At 38.6% G+C, this 8333-nt stretch overlaps 1 protein-coding gene across 1 annotated transcript in view; it reads right to left on the bottom strand.

Moving 5' to 3' along the window:
• Positions 1 to 3569, bottom strand: part of Plekha2 (pleckstrin homology domain containing A2) — an 83225-nt gene extending 79656 nt beyond the window's left edge. Inside the window, exon 1 of the mRNA XM_076853849.1 lies at positions 3486 to 3569. The gene's annotated coding sequence lies outside the window, so the exon portion shown is untranslated. The remainder of the gene's footprint in view (positions 1 to 3485) is intronic.
• Positions 3570 to 8333: the final 4764 nt, after the last annotated feature.

The raw sequence follows: 8333 nt of genomic DNA on the forward strand, positions 1-8333 counted from the left end.
GGGGTTGATTAGATCATTCCAGTTACCATAAAACTCTTTTGCAGCTCTCCTCTACATGCAGGAGGTGACAAGCAAGCATTGCAGAAGTTCGTTAGAATAAAGCTTGTAATTATATGTTCCTGAGTACACTATGAGTCAAATCATGGCCACTGAAATGTAACAACATATTCTTGAAATAGTTCAGCCATGAGGTCTAGGGGCTGGTTTATTTTCGGTTACTCCAATTTAAGCTCTTGTACTATGACCCTGTAACTACCACCCAATTCAAAGTAGATGGGTGGCATGGTGAGGTACAAAGAACTTTAGGTTAGGAATTCCCTGAGATTGGAGGTGTGATGGTACCTACCTTTCTACTGCTCAAAGTCATAAAGGTTCTGGAAATACAGGAAATGAGTAGTTATGAGTAAGAATGTCAGTGAGAGAAGGGTATCAAGCAGTGTTCTTCAAACTTTTTCTTACCTACATCCAGTAAAAAATGCTGAAAAACTATGTGTGCCTTCACATATGTTTATGTTGGTGTTCACATCTTCTAATGGTAGACTTCAGTGTTTGTAAAGGATGTATTTTGCAGATTGTTAGCATGGCGAGTTTTAAAATAAAACTGTTATATCACTCTGATAAATGTACCCATTAGAATCTAAGTACCATAGTCATTTGATACCATCATTCATTTTTAAAAATGAACAAGTAATTCTTTGACAGCCAAAAATGTTAAATCATTTCCTTTCCTCCTTGAAGTACATTTTTCTCTAAAGAATTATATTAAAATGTCAGATATTTTGATGCTTGGACATCTTTCATTGATTGCCCTGCCATTTTTCTGAAACAAAAATGCATATGTAAATTGATTTTACAATTTAAAAAATTATCCTGTACCCATAAGGCTTTCAGTGTTAAAACATTTTTTGAGACTAAGCCATCATTACAATTATGAATAATAGGAGATATATATATTGTTGATCTTTGAGCATGAAACAGTAAAATAGTATTGGAAATTATTTCCTTAATGAGACGGATAAAGATGAACTTTTAAATGTAGGGATATTATGTATTTACATATACAGATATATGTAATGAGTTTAAGTATCCATCCACTAACATTACTCATTGCAAGAATGAGCTTAGTTTAGTATCCATACTATTCCTATTTCTCATTTTTCTGATGCTCTGAGAAACCTTGTTCATATTAATAAATAGATAGGACTGGAGGAATTTTTGTTACAATGATGTCCAGGAAGGGAAAAAGGAAAGGAAAAGGGGGACAAAACCCAAAAGGGTTTATGGCTTCAGAAGGGAGCAGGGAATAACTAAATCCCCCATGGATGCAAGTCCTATGTGAAGGTCTCTGACCAGTCTACCTTTGCCCGGGAACCTGAAATTTACGCAGCAGCACCTTGCTTAGCAATGCCATTCAATTCTTAGTCCTCCTTCATGTTACATGACAGATATCAATCAGTTGTTTTCTTCCAAAAATTATTCCATGGGGGAGGCTGTGCATGTGTTGGGGCAAAAGATATATAGAAATTCTCTGTACTTTATATTGTGCTGAAAACCCAATAAAGTGTGTCTTATAAACAAAGATTATTCTGCTGATCTATCAGTGGACCAGTTTTATGGAAAGCAATAAATGATGAAATGATTTCTCTCAGTTATAAAAGTCTTTTACTTTCTCAAAACACAGATATTTCTAATTGTCCCTTATCTTGATCTTGGAGGTTTTTACAACCCAGGGCAAGGCCTGGCTTTCTTTCTTTCTTTTATAAACCAGAGAGAGGCCTAGTGTGCAAGGGGAGATGAGAGAGCAGAGACCCAGTGTAAAACCAGCCCTACTTTATCTCAGGCAGATCTAGACCCTGATTCCCCTAAAACAGTGTGCTCTCTGCTTACCCGCTATTGAAACACCATTGGCAGAAGGTGGCTTAAAAGGAACTACTTTAAATACATGGAATTGTAATTCAGATTTTTAGTTATTTGCTCTTTGTCTGAAATTCACATTTAACTGGGTGTCCAGTATCTACCTGGCAAGCCTATCTAATCCACATAATTCTTTTTTAGAGGTGAGAAAAACTGAGACCTAAACAGGGTAAAGAACCTGACCAAGGGAACTTTCCCGTCTCCCTCTACCTAATTCTCCAATGCAGTATTACTTTCTTACCTTTCATCAGGACTGTCCATTTTTATCTCCCCACCGCCACCTCCTGTTCTACATCTTTCTTACCAAAAGCAAAAATGGAAGCAGAAGCAACAAAAACATGACATCATGAAAGAAGAAAGACTTATAGAAACCAGCACAACCAAAAGGGCTTAAGAGAAGCAGAGGGAGCAAATGGGTACAGTGTGGACAAAACCCCTCCTGTCATCTCAGAAATAGGGGCTGTGGGTTGGAGATGCAGCTCAGGGGTGGAGCACTTGCCTTGGGTGCACAAGACCCTGGGTTCAATGAGGAATGAAATCCTGTCATTTGCAGCAAAATGGGTGGAACTAGGGGACATTATTGGTAAATCAAATAAGCCAGACACAAAAAGACCAGAACCACATGCTCTTTCTCATATGTAGAAACTAAAAAGAGATTGACCCGAATGTAGAATAGTGATTACTAGAGATTGGGAAGGGTGTGTGTGGAGGAGGGTGGGGAGAAGGAAGTTGGATTTGTTCAGTGCACCCTGAATGCATGTGTGGAAGTATCACACCGAAACCCATTATTCTGTATAATTAATACATGTTAATCAAAAATAAAACAATTGTGTAGGTCTAGGGTGTAGTTCAGTGGTAGAATGCTTATCTAGCATGTGTGAGGCCCTGAGTTCAAATCCCCACGTGCAAAAACAATAATTATTTTCAAAATAATAAGTAAATAAAAATAGACATTGTGGGGCCAGAATGTAACTCAATGATAGAGTGCATGCTTAGCACGCATGAGGCCCTGTGTTCCATCTCCAGCATCCAGACAAGTAGAAGTTAAAAAAGGAGGGGGAGCAGAGATTTCTTTAAGCACAAAAACTAAATTGATACAAAATTTGTGAATATTCTTCTGTATAGTCTACTCCACAGATACAAAATTTTAAAGTATTATTCAAATCATCCAACTACATTTCTCATGTTTGGTGCTCTTATGAGCTGTTCCTTAGGAAAAGTACAGACTGAACCTTCCCTTTTTTTCCCTTCCCTTCCCCCTTCAGTTCCTACTTACTACCGCTGCCCTCTCTCACTCTCCTCTCATCTTCCAGGCACCAAAAATAATTTGAATTTCAAGCCTTTTTTTGGCCTTCCTGTGGGTGTGGGAGGGCCCTCCTTTGGGGATTGTTCTGGATCTCATTGGCTTCATCTGTAATTTGGCAAAATCCCAGTCTGCCTCCTGCCCCCAACCCCACCACCTCCTTTTCTCAGTACTAGGCAATTCAGATCCCTCACCCCCCTGCAACCTTCTCTACCCAGTTCTTAGGATAACCAAAGTGACCAGAGCCCCCCAGGGGGCCTCCACTTACCCAACCCCTGGCTTTGGAAGAACCGGGCTCTCTGCACAAAGGTAGGCACCTCTGTAGCAGCCAGTGGCAGCCACCTCCCCTGACAGTGACAAAGGACAAGGTGACTGCACAAAAGAGGAAGGCAAAATGTGTGCTTTTGGTTCAGGAGACACAAGCCAAGTTCCTGTTTCAAAGACTAGAGCTTAAAAAAACTGATGAAGTTCAGAGAGTGGGGTGTGTGTGCTTTTCCTCTCCCCAGCTCACCCATGTGATTCGCCTGGCTGTCCTCTGGGAAACAGGATCTTCCTTTCTTAAAAAAAATAAAATAAAATAAAAAATCTCTGGACCTGCCCACCCCAGCAAGTCCCATCCCCAACGGGTTTCTTGGTCTTTCCTGAGCCAGTGTCTTGAAACACTGGTACATTTTTGTTACTAACAAGAAAAAGGAAAGGAGGAGGATAAAGTAAGAAAAAGGAAAAGCACTGCATGTCTAAGAGTTTTCTGTGGTTTGGAGCAGAGGAAGGAGATAAAGGGTAACTGACCAAGGATGAAGAGCCAGTTTCAGGCAGGTTCCCCTGTAACAGATAGACAGAGCCTCTACCTTGACTTCTGCAGAGACTAGACCACTGAGCCCACAGAGGGTAACCTCCTATGATGCTCAGCCAAAAAAAAAAAAAAAAAAAAAAACAAAAAAAAACTCATCTCTTTGGTTTCACAGTACTTTATTTTATTTATTTTTAGTTATACATGACAATAGAATGTATTTTGGCAGAATATACATACATAAAGTATAACTTATTCTATTAGGTTCCCACTCTTATACATAATGTGGAGTTAGAAGGCTAGGACAGTTATGACCATTTAATTCTATTGTCCTTCCTATTTCCCTCTTCCCTCCCCTCCCTCTGTTACCCCCTGTCCAGTCCAATCTATTTCTATTATTCTCCTCCCCAACCTCCTCTATTTGGGGTTAGCATCCACAAATCATAGAGAACATTTGGTCTTTGTTTTTTTTGGGGGGGGATTGGCTTATTTCACTTAGCATGATAGTCTCCAGCTCCCCATTTACTGGAAAATGCCATAATTTCTTCTCTATGGCTGAGCAATATTTCATTCTCTATATATACCACATTTTCTTTACCCATTCATCCATTGAAGGACACCTAGATTGTTTCCATAGTTTGGCTATTGTGAGTTGAGTTGCTATAAATATGGATGTGGCTGCATCATTGTGGTGTGCTGATTTTAAGTTCTTTGGGTATAAACTGAGGAGTGGGATAACTAGGTCAAATGATGGTTCCATTCCACATTTTCTAATGAATCTCCATATGGATTTCCATAGTGGTTGCTCCAATTTGCAGTCCAACCAACAATGTATATGAGAGTACCTTACTCCCCACATCCTCACCAACATTTTTGTTACTTTTATTCTTTATAACTGCCATTCTGACTGGAATAATTTACATTTCTCTAATTGCTAGAGATATTGAACATTTTTTCTTATATTTTTTGATCATTCAAATTTCTTCTGTGAAGTGTTTGTTGTTCAGTTCTTTTACCTATTTATTGATTGAGTCATTTATTTTCCTGGTGTTAAGTTTTTTTAGTTCTTTGTATATGTACTGGAGGTGAAGATTTTTCCAAATCTGTAGGATCTCTGTACACATTGCTGGTCGTTTCCTTTGCTGGGAAGAAGCTTTTCAGATTGATACCATCCCATTTATTGATTCTAGATTTTACTTCTTGGCATTAGGAGTTTGTTGACGAATTTGGTTCCCAGGCCAACATGTTGGAGAGTTGGGCCTACTTTTTCTTCTAGTAAGTGCAGAATTTCTGGTCTAATGCCTAAATCTTTGATCCACTTAGAGTTGAGTTTTGTGCAGGGTAAGATATATAAGGTTCAATTTAATTCTATTACATATGATTTCCAATTTTCCCAGCACCATTTGTTGAAGAGGCCATCTTTTCTCCATATGCTTATGGTGTCTTTGTCTAAGATGAAATAACTGTATTTATTTGGTTGTGTCTCTGTGTCTTCTATTCTGCTTCATTGGTCTTCATGTCTGTCATGAAATTCGTCTGGAAAAATATGAGGCCCAGATTAGCCAAAGCAATCCTTAGCACAAAAAGTGATGCAGGAGGCATCACAATTCCAGACCTTAAATTATACTACCAAGCTATAGTAACAAAAACAGCATGGTATGGCACCAAAACACACATGAAGACTAATGGCTTCACAGTACTTGTGCATTCCTCTATTGGGGCAGATTTCTTTTATTAAAATAGATGCAATAATGACTAACACACAATGCCATTGTGAAAAATAAATAAAGTCAGAGTGTCTAATATAGCGCCTGACATACAGTAGGTATGTGTATTTACACAAATAACACCACTCTAAATGTCTTATTCATTTTATAGCCCCTCTACCTAGGATAATACCTGGAATACAGTAGATATTCAATATTTATCTGTTGAATTAATTAATCAATTAATTAGTTCTTGGTCTCACCCTTACCCTGGACTTGTTTCCTTTTTTGGTCAAAAGTTACTCTTTGTCCTCTTTCCTCTGTTCTATGGGTTAAGGTTCCAAAATCCAAACTCTGAACAAGAGTAGCCAGACCCGAAATGGATAAAATGCCTATATTCTTCTTCCCAGAAATACCAAAGAGAATTTTTTTTCGGTTAATGCACAGAGGGAAAAGATTAGGGAGCACAGATTCTGGAGTTGCTGGTATTTCTGAGTCTATTGCAGAAACGTGGCATGTTCAAATTAAAGCCAGATTCCAAGGTGCTATTTATATTCAAAACATTTTTTAAAAGCAGAGAACATCAGTCTTCCTAATGCCCTTTAAGTAGGGAAGAAGGAAAGGTATCCTGAAAGATGGAGAGAGAGGGAAGATGAAGAGGGGGAAAGAAGGACAAGAAAGAGGGGGATGAGGGGGAGGGAAAGAGGGAAGGAGTAAGGGAGGGAAAGGGGAAGGAAGGAAGAAGACAGGGACAGAGAAAACACAGAAAGCTGGAAGGTGGAGTTCAAAGGAGGCACATGGAGATCCCAGTTAATTAAGATCAGTTGAACACATAATGTTATCCCAGCTGCCTCTTAACCCTCCACTAAAGTGACAATAAATGAGAAGAAGGGACATAAACACTCAAGGACAAAGAGAATGTGAAAACATCAACTGCCAACAGAAATTTTAAATGTTTGAGAAACACATGTAATAAATAAGTGGAAACAAATCTCCTCAACCTGGCTGAGTTGGGAGCAAACCAGCTGTTTTGCATCTCCAAAACCTAGACAGCCTCAGGGATTAGATCACCAGGAACCTGTCAAAAGGGTGAGAGGAGGTGGAGATTTGGGCGGGGCTGAAAACAGGAAGACTGAAGGCTTGCCTGAGGAGGTGAGGAGGAAGGTGACTGAGAGGTTAGTCAGGAAAGGATCTGGGCTTAGGACTCTGAGTCCACACAGGACAAAAAACAGATGATTTACTGACATTAGGGGTATGGAGTCATCCAATACCTGGATACTGAATGCACCACCCCTCCCCCATTTCCCTGTCCCAACTTGACTGAAAGATCCTGAAAAAGGTTTATACCTTCCCAGCTTCCGTCCCCAGGTAGGAGTGTGGAAGAGTGGCCTCCTGGGAAACTGTCAGTTCAAGAGAAAAACCTGTACAGAAGCAGATCTGTGTCTCTCAGTGCCATGCACATAGTGCGGCCCACCTGTCTTAACCCCTCATGTGTACTCAACACTTTCAAACTAGCTTTGGGCATCTCTCATAAATGCCTACCAACCAACAAGAGCCATCGAACATTCCAGGCTCTTGTTGGAATCCTCTAACATAAAAGACAGACCCAGACAAACAAATAGGGAAAAAAGGAGAACTTAGAAGAAACAGAGACAGTGCAGGGAGAGAGAAAAATAAAACTACTATCATATTGAAGTGAGATATTTCACTCGCTCTAAAATGATAATTTGGGGGTGGAAACACAGCTCAGTGGTAGAGCACATGCCTAGCATGCTCAAGCCTGGGTTCAATTCCCAGCAGTGCAAAAAAATAAAATAATGATAATTTCAAAAATATACACATCAGAAGCTAGAAGAATAGATTTTGAATATTTTCCCCATAAAGATATGGTAAATGTCTGAGGAGATAAATACATGTAACCTAAGCTAAACATCACATAGTATTCAATAAATACATACTATTTTTGTTTTTATTAGTTTAAAATAAATTTCAAAATATATATGTATGTGAATATATATGTGTATTGGTGTATGTATATTTATATATGCATGTATGTAAATATAACTCAGGAATATATATAATGTATTTTATATATGTGTGTGTATATATATATACACACACATCTCAGGATGCTTCTTAGAACATTCAGAGAATAAGAAAGAACTCATGGAGGTTATCAAATAAAATGACAGAAAATAATTTAATGGGGAGCTGGGGTTGGGCTCAGTGGTAGAGCAATTGCTTAGCATGTGTGAAGCACTAGGTTTGATCCTCTGCACCACATATAAATAAATGAACAAAATAAAGGTCCATCAACGTCTAAATTTTTTTTTTAAAGATTTAATGGGTCAGTTAAAAGATGAAGTTGAGGAAATCTATCAGAGACAAAAATTGATAAGTAGGAAAAATGAAAAAAAATTGGTACAAAAAGTGGACACAAATCCAAGAGGTGCAGCTAATTGTTGAAGATAATAAATAAGAGAAATGTCAGCTAAATGAGAGTTTCAAAAAGAGAAAATAAAGACACTAAGTCAAGATAGAATCCCAGAACTGAAGTATATCAGTTTCCACATTATATTATAAGGGCTCCCTGAGTGCCCCACACAGTAAATGAAATCAG

The sequence above is a fragment of the Callospermophilus lateralis genome, chromosome 4, assembly GCF_048772815.1.
Source record: "Callospermophilus lateralis isolate mCalLat2 chromosome 4, mCalLat2.hap1, whole genome shotgun sequence".
In the NCBI taxonomy this organism is placed as follows: Eukaryota; Metazoa; Chordata; class Mammalia; order Rodentia; family Sciuridae; genus Callospermophilus; species Callospermophilus lateralis.